A 15,751-nucleotide genomic window follows, 5' to 3' on the forward strand; every position below is an offset into this window, starting at 1 on the left:
AAACTTACGTCTCACCTGATCGGCTAGGGACAAACCAGGAGTGAAATCCCAATGGAGGAGGCCTTCCATGGTGGTGGAATCTAGAGATCTCCATTGTTGGTGGGCAGCAGGTGGGAGAGGAGAGAGGTAGGGGGGAAGAGAGGAGCCATCTCCATTAGCATAACTTATTAAAAGGCACTAGTTGGAGAGCACTATTGTCATTTGCATTCATTATTGTTAGTTTACATTGAGTATGAATTGACTGGATCTCTTTTACCATGAATTACAATGTCTAGTCAGTCCTTGGTCTTTAAAGGTGCTCTGCATTTATGTTTTGCAGTCTCAGAAAGGGCTAGCGAGATACCACCTTGTTATATTATATTATGATTGTTTTGAGAAAGTGTTGTCGTCCGAGATTTATTATTATTGCTCGCTAGTTGATTATGCTATTGATATGAGTAAACTTGAGACCTGAGCGTTATTGTAAATGTGGTTAGTTATAATCTTTGCTGAAAACTTGAATGCTGGCTTTACATATTTACAACAATAAGAGCAAACAGAGTTTGTAAAAGTTTTTCTTTATCACTTTCAGTTTGTCAACTGAATTGCTTGAGGAAAAGCAAAGGTTTAAGCTTGGGGGAGTTGATACGTCTCCAACGTATCTACTTTTCCAAACACTTTTGCCCTTGTTTTGGACTCTAACTTGCATGATTTGAATGGAACTAACCCGGACTGACGCTGTTTTCAGCAGAATTACCATGGTGTTATTTATGTGTAGAAACAAACATTCTCGGAATGACCTAAAACTTCACGGAGCGATTTTTCAGAAAATAAGAAAAATACCTTCAAAATATGAAGGCCAGGGGGCCCACCATCTCTCCACGAGGGTGGGGAGCGCGCCCCCCTACCTCGTGGCCCCCCTGTTGCCTCTCCGACTCCAACTCCAACTCCATATATTGAGTTTCGGGGAGAAAAAAACCAGGGAGAAGAAATCATCGTGTTTTACGATACGGAGCCGCCGCCAAGCCCTAAAACCTCTCGGGAGGGCTGATCTGGAGTCCGTTCGGGGCTCCGGAGAGGGGAATCCGTCGCCATCGTCATCATCAACCATCCTCCATCACCAATTTCATGGTGCTCATCACCGTGCGTGAGTAATTCTATCGTAGGCTTGCTGGACGGTGATGGGTTGGATGGGATCTATCATGTAATCGAGTTAGTTTTATTAGGGTTTGATCCCTAGTGTGCACTATGTTCTAAGATTGATGTTGCTATGACTTTGCTATGCTTAATGCTTGTCACTAGGGCCTGAGTGCCATGATTTCAGATCTGAACCTATTATGTTTTCATCAATATATGAGTGTTCTTGATCCTATCTTGCAAGTCTATAGTCACCTATTATGTGTTATGATCCGTTAACCCCGAAGTGACAATAATCGGGATACTTACCGGTGATGACCGTAGTTTGAGGAGTTCATGTATTCACTATGTGTTAATGCTTTGTTCCGGTACTCTATTAAAAGGAGGCCTTAATATCCCTTAGTTTCCGTAAGGACCCTGCTGCCACGGGAGGGTAGGACAAAAGATGGCATGCAAGTTATTTTCCATAAGCATGTATGACTATGTTTGGAATACATGCCTACATTATATCAATGAATTGGAGCTAGTTCTGTGTCACCCTAGGTTATGACTGTTACATGATGAACTGCATCCGGCATAATTCTCTATCACCGATCTATTGCCTACGAGCTTTCCATATATTGTTCTTCGCTTATTTACTTTCCCGTTGCTATTGCTATCATCACTACAAAATACCAAAAACATTACTTTTACTACTGTTACCTTTTGTTACCGTTACCACTACTATCATATTACTTTGCTACTAAACACTTTGCTGCAGATATTAAGTTTCCAGGTGTGGTTGAATTGACAACTCAGCTGCTAATACTTGAGAGTATTCTTTGGCTCCCCTTGTGTCGAATCAATAAATTTGGGTTGAATATTTTACCCTCGAAAACTATTGCGATCCCCTATACTTGTGGGTTATCAATGTCATGCTTTGGTTTGGCGGTATTGTTGGATGAAGCGGCCCGGACCGACATTATGCGTACGCTTACGCGAGACTGGTTCTACCGACGTGCTTAGCACACAGGTGGCTAGCGGGTGTCAGTTTCTCCAACTTTAGTTGAACCGAGTGTGGCAACGCCCGGTCCTTGCGAAGGTTAAAACAACACTAACTTGAAGAACTATCATACTAGTTGTTTTGATGCGTAGGTAAGAACGGTTCTTGCTCAGCCCGTAGCAGCCACGTAAAACTTGCAACAACAAAGTAGATGACGTCTAACTTGTTTTTGCAGGGCATGTTGAGATGTGATATGGTCAAGACATGATGATATATTTTATTGTATGAGATGATCATGTTTTGTAACCGAGTTATCGGCAACTGGCAGGAGCCATATGGTTGTCGCTTTATTGTATGCAATGCAATTGCCCTGTAATTGCTTCACTTTATCACTAAGCGGTAGCGATAGTCGTAGGAGCAATAGTTGGCGAGACAGGAATGATGCTACGATGGAGATCAAGGTGCCGTGCCGGTGACGATGGTGATCAGGACGGTGCTTCCGAGATGGAGATCACAAGCACAAGATGATGATGGCCATATCATATCACTTATATTGATTGCATGTGATGTTTATCTTTTATGCATATTATTTTGCTTTGATTGACGGTAGCATTATAAGATGATCTCTCACTAAATTTCAAGATAAAAGTGTTCTCCCTGAGTATGCACCGTTGCCAAAGTTCGTCGTGCCCAGACACCACATGATGATCGGGTGTGATAAGCTCTACGTCCATCTACAACGGGTGCAAGCCAGTTTTGCACACGAAGAATACTCAGGTTAAACTTGACGAGCCTAGCATATGCAGATATGGCCTCGGAACACTGAGACCGAAAGGTCGAGCGTGAATCATATAGTAGATATGATCAACATAATGATGTTCACCATTGAAAACTACTCCATTTCACGTGATGATTGGTTATGGTTTATTTGATTGGGATCACGTAATCACTTAGATGATTAGAGAGATGTCTATCTAAGTGGGAGTTCTTAAGTAATATGATTAAATGAACTTAAATTTATCTTGAACTTAGTACCTGATAGTATTTTGCATGTCTATGTTTGTTGTAGATAGATGGCTCGTGCTGTTGTTCCGTTGAATTTTAATGCGTTCCTTGAGAAATCAAAGTTGAAAGATGATGGTAGCAATTACACGGACTGGGTCCGTAACTTGAGGATTATCCTCATTGCTGCATAGAAGAATTACATCCTAGAAGCACCGCTAAGTGCCAAACCTGTTGCAGGAGCAACACTAAATGTTATGAACACCTGGCAAAGCAAAGCTGATGACTACTCAATAGTTCAGTGTGCCATGCTTTACGGCTTAGAAGCGGGACTTCAACGACGTTTTGAATGTCATGGAGCATATGATATGTTCTAGGAGTTGAAGTTAATATTTCAAGCAAATGCCCGGATTGCAAGATGGAGGAGAATAGTTCTGTCAGTGACATATACTCAAAATGTCTGGGTATCATAATCACGTGACTCAACTAGGAGTTAATATTCCTGTTGATAGTGTCATTGATAGAGTTCTTTAATCACTGCCACCAAGCTACAAGAGCTTCGTGATGAACTATAATATGCAAGGGATGGATTAGACGATTCCCGAGCTCTTCGCAATGCTAAAGGCTGCGGAGGTAGAAATCAAGAAGGAGCATAAAGTGTTGATGGTTAATAAGACCACTAGTTTCAAGAAAAAGGGCAAAGGGAAGAAGAAGGGGAACTTCAAAAAGAACAGAAAACAAGTTGCTGCTCAAGAGAAGAAACCCAAGTCTGGACCTAAGCTTGAGACTGAGTGCTTCTACTGTAAACAGACTGGTCACTGGAAGCGGAACCGCCCCAAGTATTTGGCGGATAAGAAGGATAGAAAGGTGAACAAAGGTATATGTGATATACATGTTATTGATGTGTACCTTACCAGAGCTTGCAGTAACACCTGGGTATTTGATACTGGTTCTGTTGCTAATATTTGTAACTCAAAACAGGGACTATGGATTAAGCGAACACTGGCTAAGGACGAGGTGACGATGCGCGTGGGAAATGGTTCCAAAGTCGATGTGATCGCCGTCGGCATGCTACCTCTACATCTACCTTCAGGATTAGTTTCAGACCTAAATAATTGTTATTTGGTGCCGGCGTTGAGCATGAACATTATATCTGGATCTTGTTTAATGCGAGACGGTTATTCATTTAAATCTGAGAATAATGGTTGTTCTATTTATATGAAAAATATATTTTATGGTCATGCACCCTTAAAGAGTGGTCTATTTTTGATGAATCTCGATAGTAGTGATACACATATTCATAATGTTGAAGCCAAAAGATGCAGAGTTGATAATGATAGTGCAACTTATTTGTGGCACTACCGTTTGGGTCATATTGGTATAAAGCGCATGAAGAAACTCCATACTGATGGACTTTTGGAATCACTTGGTACTTGCGAACCATGCCTCATGGGCAAGATGACTAAAACGCCATTCTCCGGAACTATGGAGCAAGCAACTGATTTGTTGGAGATCATACATACTGATGTATGTGGTCCAATGAATGTTGAGGCTCATGGCGGGTATCGTTATTTTCTCACCTTCACAGATGATTTAAGTAGATATGGGTATATCTAGTTAATGAAACATAAGTCTGAAACATTTGAAAAGTTAAAAGAATTTTAGAGTGAAGTTGAAAATCATTGTAACAAGAAAATAAAGTTTCTATGATCTGATCGTGGAGGAGAATATTTGAGTTACGAGTTTGGTCTACATTTAAAACAATGCGGAATATTTTCGCAACTGACGGCACCTGGAACACCACAACATAATGGTGTGTCCGAACGTCGTAATCGTACTTTACTAGATATGGTGCGATCTATGATGTCTCTTACTGATTTACCGCTATCGTTTTGGGGTTATGCTTAAGAGACGACCGCATTCACGTTAAATAGGGCACCATCAAAATCCATTGAGATGACACCTTATGAACTATGGTTTGGCAAGAAACCAAAGTTGCCATTTCTTAAAGTTTGGGGTTGCGATGCTTATGTGAAAAAGCTTCAACCTGATAAGCTCGAACCCAAATCGGAGAAATGTGTCTTCATAGGATACCCAAAGAAAACTATTGGGTACACCTTCTATCACAGATCCGAAGGAAAGACATTCGTTGCTAAGAATGGATCCTTTCTAGAGAAGGAGTTTCTCTCGAAAGAAGTGAGTGGGAGGAAAGTAGAACTTGATGAGGTAACAGTACCTGCTCCCTTGTTGGAAAGTAGTTCATCACAGAAACCGGTTCATGTGACGTCTACACCAATTAGTGAGGAAGTTAATGATGATGATCATGAAACTTCAGATCAAGTTATTACTGAACCTCGTAGGTCAACCAGAGTAAGATCCACACCAGAGTGGTACGGTAATCCTGTTCTGGAGGTTATGTTGCTAGACCATGACGAACCTACAAACTATGAAGAAGCGATGGTGAGCCCAGATTCCGCAAAATGGCTTGAAGCCATGAAATCTTAGATGGGATCCATGTATGAGATCAAAGTGTGGACTTTGGTTGACTTGCCCGATGATCGGCAAGCCATCGAGAATAAATGAATCTTCAAGAAGAAGACTGACGCGATCCAAAGAGAGCTAACAAAGTGTGCAAGCTCCAGCGATCCATTTATGGACTGGTGCAAGCCTCTCGGAGTTGGAATAAATGTTTTGATAGTGTGATCAAAGCATATGGTTTTATACAGACTTTTGGAGAAGCCTGTATTTACAAGAAAGTGAGTGGGAGCTCTGTAGAATTTCTGATATTATATGTGGATGACATATTGTTAAATGGAAATGATATAGAATTTCTGGATAGCATAAAAGGATATTTGAATAAGAGTTTTTCAATGAAAGACCTCGGTGAAGCTCCTTATATATTGGGCATTAAGATCTATAGAGATAGATCAAGACGCTTAATTGGACTTTCACAAAGCACATACCTTGACAAAGTTTTGAAGAAGTTCAAAATGGATCAAGAAAAGAAAGGGTTCTTGCCTGTGTTACAAGGTGTGAAATTGAGTAAGACTCAATGCCCGACCACTACAGAAGATAGAGAGAAAATGAAAGTTGTTCCCTATGCTTCAGCCATAGGCTCTATCATGTATGCAATGTTGTGTACCAGACCTGATGTGGGCCTTCCTGTTACTTTAGCAGGGAGGTAGCAAAGTAATCCAGGAGTGGATCACTGGACAGCGGTCAAGAACATCCTGAAATACCTGAGAAGGACGAAGGGTATGTTTCTCGTTTATGGAGGTGACAAAGAGCTCGTTGTTAATGGTTACGTCGGTGCAAGCTTTGACACTGATCAGGACGATTCTAAATCGCAAACCGGATACGTGTTTTTATTAAATGCTGTCAGTTCGTGCAGTTCTAAACAAAGCGTCGTAGCAGGATCTACATGTGAAGCGGAGTACATAGCTGCTTCGGAAGTAGCAAATGAAGGAGTCTGGATGAAGGAGTTCATATCCGATCTAGGTGTCATACCTAGTCCATCGGGTCCAATGAAAATCTTTTGTGACAATACTGGTGCAATTGCTTTGGCAAAGGAATCCAGATTTCACAAGAGAACCAAGCACATCAAGAGACACTTCAACTCCATCTGGGATCAAGTCCAAGTGGGAGACACAGAGATTTGAAAGATACATACGGATCTGAATGTTGCAGACTCGTTGACTAAGCCTCTTCCACGAGCAAAACACGATCAGCACCAAGGCTCCATGGGTGTTAGTATCATTACTGAGTAATCTAGAATATCGACTCTAGTGCAAGTGGGTGACTAAAGGAAATATGCCCTAGAGGCAATAATAAAGTTATTATTTATTTCCTTATATCATGATAAATCTTTATTATTCATGCTAGAATTGTATTAACTGGAAACATGATACATGTGTGAATACATAGACAAACATAGTGTCATTAGTATGCCTCTACTTGACTAGCTCATTGATCAAATATGGTTTTGATTCCTAGCCATAGACAAAGAGTTATCATTTGATTAACGGGATCACATCATTAGGAGAATGCTGTGATTGACTTGACCCATTCCGTTAGCTTAGCACTTGATCGTTTAGTTTGCTGCTATTGCTTTCTTCATGACTTATACACGTTCCTGTGACAATGAGATTATGCAACTCCCGTTTACTGGAGGAACACTTTGTGTGCTACCAAACATCACACCGTAACTGGGTGATTATAAAGGTGCTCTATAGGTGTCTCCAAAAGTACTTGTTGGGTTGGTGTATTTCAAGATTAGGATTTGTCACTCCGATTGTCAGAGAGGTATCTCTGGGCCCACTCGGTAATACACATCACTTAAGCCTTGCAAGCATTGCAACTAATGAGTAAGTTGCGGGATGATGTCTTACGGAATGAGTAAAGAGACTTTCCGGTAACGAGATTGAACTAGGTATTGAGATACTGACGATCGAATCTCGGGCAAGTAACATACCGATGACAAGGGGAATAACGTATGTTGTTATGCGGTTTAACCGATAAAGATCTTCGTAGAATATGTGGGAGCCAATATGAGCATCCAGGCTCCGCTATTGGTTATTGACCGGAGATGTGTCTCGGTCATGTCTACATAGTTCTCGAACCCGTAGGGTCCGCACGCTTAAAGTTCGATGATGGTTATATTATGAGTTTATGTGTTTTGATGTACCTAAGGTAGTTCGGAGTCCCGGATGTGATCACGGACATGGCGAGGAGTCTTGAAATGGTCGAGACATGAAGATTGATATATTGGACGACTATATTCGGACACCGGAATGGTTCCGGGGGTTATCAGATATATACCGGAGTACCGGGGAGTTACCGGAACCCCCCGGAGGTTATTGGGCCGCATGGGCCCAATTGGTGGAAGAGGAGAGGCGGCCAAGGGGCAGCCGCATGCCTCTCCGCTCCCAAGTCTGAATTGGACTAGGAAGGGGGGCGGCGCCCCCCTTTCCTTTCTCCCTCTTTCTCCTTCCCTCTCCTCTCCTAGTCCAACATGGAAGGGGGGAGTCCTACTCCCGGTAGGAGTAGGAATCCTCATGGGGCACGCCAAGGGTGGCCGGCCCCCTTCCCCAACAGTATTTAGTTCCTTCAAAAACAATAGCAAGTTTTTCTCCGTGTCATCTGGGTGGTCTTGTAACATTTTTTCATTAAAGCTATTTGGCTCAATGAACCCAATGCCATAGACTCAATCTCTTTTCCATTCAAAAATCTTCATTCTGCATAATATACCACACAAAAGAATATAGTAAGGATAATTACAGGCAATGAACGAGCTGAGCTAGAGAATTAAATTATAGAAAGAAATCACTTACACACAATAGCAAGTGACGATAGATCTGTCGAGTGTGTCTTGAGAAAAATTTCTGACCACTCAATCCACACATCGGTTCCATGAAAGTAATGCTCTGGCCTGATGTCGGTTACCGACTGATTGGTACTCACCTTGAGCGGGGGGATCGATTGCACTGCCTGTTTTCCCAGCCGGGGAACAGTTTCCCCCCTTTTATTACTATGTGTAAGGCTCGACTGCTTATTTTTGTGTGCATGGAATGACTTGCTAATAGAGCGTTCATAGTCTGATCGTCTTTTCTCAGGTGCCGATTTAGCAAGATCCAGAAAGTGTTGTACGACTTTCTCAGAGATTTTGGCAGCCAAGATCGCCTTGTTTTCCTCCTCGGTCATCTCGTAAGACAACTTCTTTTTGGCAGGAGGCTCGGGTTTCTTCTTTGGTGCTCTCTTCACCTTTGTCGTTGGCTTACTTGGTAGATCTTGAAATTGCGTTCTCACGACGGACTCCGTTTCGGGGTGGGGTGGAGTCGGTCGACAGAACGGACATGGAGGAGTCGGTTGACGCAGCGGACTTGGAGGAGGAGTCGGTGGCCTTGGCGCCGAGTTTGGAAATACGATGCATTCCTTTCTCCATACAATGAGGCCATGTTTGGCTTCTCCCAGTGTCTGCTCCCCCTGGCCTCCAGGAAAGTCAAGCTCTAGTGACTCATATCCTAATAGAACTTCATCCACCCCGACACGAGCATAGCTAGCTGGAATCGGATTGTCATGGGTGGTTGCTTCAGGTGTATTCGGTAAACCAAAGCCGTCCACCACCTTCATGGATATGTTCTTCAGTTTCATTTGTAGGGCACAACTTGTTGTCCCCGTGATATCATCCGCGGGATAGTGAGCCAGCAGTGCATCATCGGTCGGGACCCCCGTGGAACCCACACTGCTTTTCGGCATAGATATCACAGTACTATCCAATGCTGGATTTGCTTGCTGCTGCTGCTGATACTCCCTTTCCTGGCTAAGTGTGTCTATCTTCTCATGTTGCCGGATGAAAGCGCGTTCCAACTCCGCGTGCTTTGATTCTACCTATTGAAGCTCGTTTGCATCCTGCTTCTTATTGTCTTCTTCCTACTTCTTCTTTCTCACACGACTTTTGTAAGTGGCGGGTGGCGCTCCACTCTGCAAACCCCTCAACCCACGGAACAACGCCTTTGCCTCGTGATCATCCCGGGTGTTCAGGATTCTTGAGGGTGCGTGTAAGCTCGTCGTTCTCTCTCTCAGGCTGGAACGCTCTCGTTCGAGTCTCTTCTATTGCTACAAGTAAAGTGTCTGAGGCTTGTTTAAGACTTGCCTGTTCAGTAATCTCCCCTGCCTTTGGTTCCAACTCCCCCCATGCGCATGAAACCAATTCCTGCACCTGTCGGTCCAAAACATTGTTTTTGGAGTGACCCCTGCAACAATCATCTTGGCCTTAGATTCTTCCCACTTAGGCAGGCCAGCCTTGTAGCCACCTGGCCCCAGAACATGGTGGTGCTTTTTTTGTTAGCATTTATCTTATTTATTCTCGACCATTCCTGAGCTACTTTTGATTCCTTGAACTGCACAAATAAGTCCCACTGATCTTTTACCTTCTCTAGTGGTTTAGTGAATTCCGGAGTCTTCTTTTCTGCGTTGACGTAGTCGGCCCATAATATTTTCTTCCAAGTCTGGAATTGTGTGGCCATCTTCTTAAGAGCACACTTCTTGAATTTCTCCCGTTCGCAATCTGTGAAACCCTCGGGTAGGGTGAAATGTGACATGAGCGTATCGAAAAGCGGATCTGTTGCTCTTTCGTCAACATAAGTAACTCCTCGATCTTCCTTTGGCTGGTTCCATTCTTTGATGGTGATCGGGAGTTGGTCCCTAACATTAAATCCGCATTGACGTATAAATTTGTCCGCATTCTTTTTAGGAGCAATCGGTTTGCCATCTGCTTTGATTTCATCGATGTTGTACTTTATGCCAGTGGGCAACCTTTTGGCCTGGCCTCTTTTCCTTGTAGAAGACTTGCTCGATCCGGAGGGCTAACTAAAAGACGAAAGATTTGTTAATATATATACACAAATCAATTAATACATGTAATGATCACAAGAGGCGCACCTTATATATATACCTCGCCGAATTTTGTTAATTGAAGAACATTTCCTTTGCCATCATTATTTGTGTGCCCTTCGTCTCTTGGTTCTTCCTCAGTTCCCTCACCGGAACCGTTCGGATATTGTGAGCCCTCATCTGCAGGTTCATTCTCCGGGTTTCGGATAATGTTCCTATAGATCATGGTCGTCTCTGCCGCTACCGTCCATAGCTTAATTAATCTGGAAGAAAGATAAATCAATTTAGTATTCAAATTAGAATGCATTCAATAAGAAAATACTGAATCATATATAGTAGTCAGCCGTAGAAGAGGTTCGATCTGAGGGGCGAGGGATGGCGAGGGGGATTAATTTTTTAAGCAACATCATAATATATATAATATCACTAATACATCTCGAATAATCCAGTTAATGCATCATCGAATATTATCACTAGTACATCTCGAATGTTATCATATAACATCACTAATACAACTCGAATATTATCGAATAATCTAGTTGACTCGCGGTTCCTGAGGCGCGGGCGGTGGACACCCAAAGAGAAGGAACCATCACAGGATCATAGCTTGGGTGAGATCCCTAAAGATACTACCAGGTATTGGAGAACCTGACGTGCAATGCACCCATGTAGCGACGGACGTGCTCGTCCTCCTCCCTGACACGACAATGCATAGCCTCCGCAGGGGCCGGCTGCCCCCGCACCGATAGTGGCCCATGGAACCGCCACCAAAGAAGCTCCGGGTCGACTACGGGAGCCCGATTCCTCACCAATCTTTGTGCCCCAGAAGGTAGCACCTCCCAGTGCCAACCCGGCGGAGCCCAGTCCTGGACATGGCGCCTCTCAAGCAGGTTGTCGTCGATGAGTCGATGACGAGTATGCGGGCCCGACATCCTCGATGTCGAGAACAAATTCTATGCAAATTTAACATTATCTAAATGCCTGATTATGATTTTTGTAATTCTTGTTCACTTGATTTTGCAAATATATGACAGACTTTTGCAAATACAACATTAAAATATTTTGCAAATACAACATTAATTAAGATATTAACATTAAAATACATGACAAACTTTTGCAAATACAACATTAAGATATTAACATTTTCCAAATAATATATTAACATGTTTTTGATCAATATTTTTAAGATATTAACATTTTCCAAATAAGATATTAACATTAAAATACATGATAAATATTAGGTAAATGTGTGTGTGTGTGTGTGTGTGCTTGCACCGGCGACAACGGCGGCTTCGATTCGAGGGAGGAAAGGGGGGAGAGGGAGGAGAGGGGTTCACAACGGGCGAGGCTGAGGCGACGGCGATGACGATGGAGACAACGAGGTAGAGGGAGGAGAGGGGCCGACGAGGTTGAGGCCACGGCGACGACAAGGGCGAGGTGACGACGAGGTTGAAGACAAGCAGCCTGGCGATGTCTCTCTTTGGATTTGATTGCGGGGGAGAAGGAAAACACGAAGTGTCCAATTATATAGACATGACCTTTAGTCCCACTTGAATCCATGACCCGGGACTGAAGGACCTTTAGTCCCGGTGCGTGGCTGGAACCGGGACTAAAGGTCAAACTTTTAGTCCCAGTTGCAGCCATGGGCCAGGACTAAAGGGTTGTTTTTGGCGGCCCAAATTCAGCGCGGGAGGAGGACCTTTAGTCCTGGTTCGTGGTGGCAACCGGGACTAAAGGTCCTTTTCCAGTTTTTTTTGTTTTTTTGCTTTATTTTTTCTTTTGTTTCTACTTACAGCCAAATATTTCGAGTATTTGAGTGAATATTTTTGCTTTAGGTCACAAAAATTATAAATTTTCTATTAGTGCCAGTATATAGTTTTCAAATTTGAATAGTTTGAATTTGAATTCTTTGAAATTTGTGTGAATCACTAGTTTGTGAATAACTTTACTTTAAAAATAGATTCTTGAGTGATTCTTTGTCCTACTGTTTAATATTAGTGTGTTTTATCAGTATGTTCAAATTGGTAATTGGAATAGTTAAAAAAAATGAAATCCCTTTGTAATAGAAGAGTTTTTGTCTGAAACCCTGATACTTCGAAAGAGGTTGTCCAGTTTGTACACGAAGTGCATCCAGTTTTTATCGTAACCCTCTCAAGTTTTTAGCACATGCTATGTGGGTGAAATTATGATACCATGACAAGTTTCAATCTTTCAGAGTTCATCTGTAGTGCTTTTCAATTTCAGGGTCATTTAGCTCTCAAAAATCATTAAATGCATGAAAAATAGCAAATGAGGTCAGAAAGGTTCAAAATTGATGATTTGGCTTTGAATGGTGCATATTGAACGCACAAAAAGTTTGGAGTTAAAGTAAGTTAAAAAAATGAAATCGCTTTGTAATAGATGAGTTTTCGTCTGAAACCCTGATACTTTGAAAGAGATTGTCTAGTTCGTACACGAAGTCAGAAAAGGGTTTAAAATCATTAAATCCAGAGACAATGTCTCAAATATTTGATGACTTGAGTTTTAATAGTGACAGGCACATCAAGACATCCCATGAAGTAAATCAGAAGAGAGTTTAAAACAGATTTCACCAACAGCAATCTACCAGCCAGGGTCATGAAGGAAGACAAACCCACAAGTTTCTTTTGCAGTCTTGTGACTAAAGGAAAACATTGCTCCACTGTAGGCTTATGAAGACCCAAAGGTGCTCCCAGATATTGGATGGTGTCGTGGGTTTGTCACAGCAGATGTCCTTGTGAAAGGACTTAGTCGTGGAGCCATCGCAATGGGTTAACTTAAAGGGGTTTAACCGGACAAGGGGACACGGAGAGTTTATACTAGTTCGACCCCTTCGATGAAGGTAAAAGCCTGCGTCTAGTTGTGATTGGTATTGCTTAGCTTTCGAAGGCCAGGGAGCGAATCCGCTTTGTCTGGCTCTCGAGTTGTTGTCTGTCCTTGAACCGTTGCTGGGTCGTCCCCTTATATACATGGGTGGCGCCCGTCGGTTTACAGAGTCCCGAAGCCGGATCATAAACATTTCTGGATCGTTCTCTACACTTCCTATCTTACAAAGAAAGTTACATGATTAAGCCGGTTTACATCTATAGGCCTTAACTCACTTCTGGGCCTTGGGCCTTCATAAAGCGCCATCATCTTCACATCTTCATGGGCTTCTAATCTTCATAAAGTTAATCCGTCTACTCCTGGCCGGTTTACATCCAGTAGTAATATCCCCAACATTAGGCCCCAGATTGATTTGAACAGGTTTCATGTCAATCCTTAGTAAAAACTTTGTTCTCCACATCTTCTCCTACTTTGGTAAACCGCCATGACATCATCTTCTTAGATCGTGGTAAACCGCCATGACGTCATCTTCATTAATGGTTCTCCGACAATCGAGGCGACAACTCCGCCTCACTTCCAAGTTTTGGCTCCTTGATTTTCGCGCCTAACACCTATCCCTTACCTTTATAAATAAGACCGGGGAGTCATTTTCACTTTTTCCCCCTCGTGCCTCTTCGCGTCGTCTTCCTTGCGCTGCTCATCCTCCAAAGCTCCGCCGCCACCGTCGACCGTCGCCTCTGCTCCGACTCCGGCCGCTGCATCACCCTAAACGTACCAGAATACTGCGGCATCTCTCCGCCGTTCCTGTGATACTGGTAACCCTTTTTCCTTCCACCCTAGATCTTGTTTTTAGGGTTTCACTGCTCGTCGGAGTTCATCGAAAAACTCAGTGATGTTCTTCTCTTTTCTTCTCTGTAGCATCCCAGGCTAGGTTGGACCTATTATCCTTGCGTGACCGTAGCCGTAATCATATTTTGCTCATTAGACTCTCTCTTTATATCAAGACCAACTTATCTGAATCTGCTGAACTGTTTAAATGCCTGAAGCTTGAACCTGAATATTTTCCAGTTTATGTCATACCTTAGATCTGAAATTTTCAGATAACTCTGTGGAATCTGTTTCCCCTTACTTAGGTATTTTTAGATCAGTACTCCTCACACCAATATAGGCGGTTTAACTTTGTAAGAATGACAATCCGGTATACACCATTAGTCCCCTTGTTGAACCGCCAATGTACTTCCCCTTATAACCTGTATTTAATAAATTCTTGTATGGAATTGCCAACTCCGGTTTAACGATATGTTTATATCCTTGATATAACCTTGTCCTTCATTATTATATCAGCCTCCGGTTTACGCAATCTTATGTACCAGTATATGTTGATATCATTGCATCTTGTGTGTCATCCTGAATGATCTGTAAACCGGCGTTTCTTCCATAGCTTTTTTGCTCTATAATGGCCAAGCAATTTACCGCTTGCAACTAGGCTCGTTCCCGGGTCACCGAGGAACAATTGAACGATATGGTTAGCATTGGTACCTTGCCTAAGAATACTGAGATTAAATGTCGAGTTCCAGGAGCAGAAAATCCTCTGACCCCGAGGCAGGGTGAGGTGGTGGTCTTTGTCGACCACATAGGCCATGGCGTCAAACCGCCAGGGTCAAAATTTTACCGAGATGTGTGAGGGAGTCCTGGATTAGGGGGTCTCCAGACAGCCGGACTATCTCCATTGGCCGGACTGTTAGACTATGAAGATACAAGATTGAAGACTTCGTCTCGTGTCCGGATGGGACTCTACTTGGCGTGGAAGGCAAGCTAGGCAATACGAATATGGATATCTCCTCCTTTGTAATCGACCTTGTGTAACCCTAACCCTCTCCGGTGTCTATATAAACCGAAGGGTTTTAGTCCGTAGGACAACAACCATAACATACAATCATACCATAGGCTAGCTTCTAGGGTTTAGCCTCTCTAATCTCGTGGTAGATCTACTCTTGTACTACCCATATCATTAATATTAATCTAGCAGGACGTAGGGTTTTACCTCCATCAAGAGGGCCCGAACCTGGGTAAAACATCGTGTCCCTTGCCTCCTGTTACCATCCGGCCTAGACGCACAGTTCGGGACCCCATACCCGAGATCCGCCGGTTTCGACACCGACATTGGTGCTTTCATTGAGAGTTCCTCTGTGACGTCGTCGTTAGGCTTGATGGCTCCTACTATCATCGATAGCGATGCGGTCCAGGGTGAGACTTTTCTCCCCGGACAGATCTTCGTATTCGGCGGCTTTGCACTGCGGGCTAATTCGCTTGGCCATCTGGAGTAGATTGAAAGCTACGCGCCTGGCCATCAGGTCAGATTTGGAAGTTTGAACTACATGGCCAACATCCGCGGAGACTTGATCTTCGATGGAT

Source organism: Triticum dicoccoides, chromosome 2A, assembly GCF_002162155.2.
Source record: "Triticum dicoccoides isolate Atlit2015 ecotype Zavitan chromosome 2A, WEW_v2.0, whole genome shotgun sequence".
Classification (NCBI taxonomy): Eukaryota; Viridiplantae; Streptophyta; class Magnoliopsida; order Poales; family Poaceae; genus Triticum; species Triticum dicoccoides.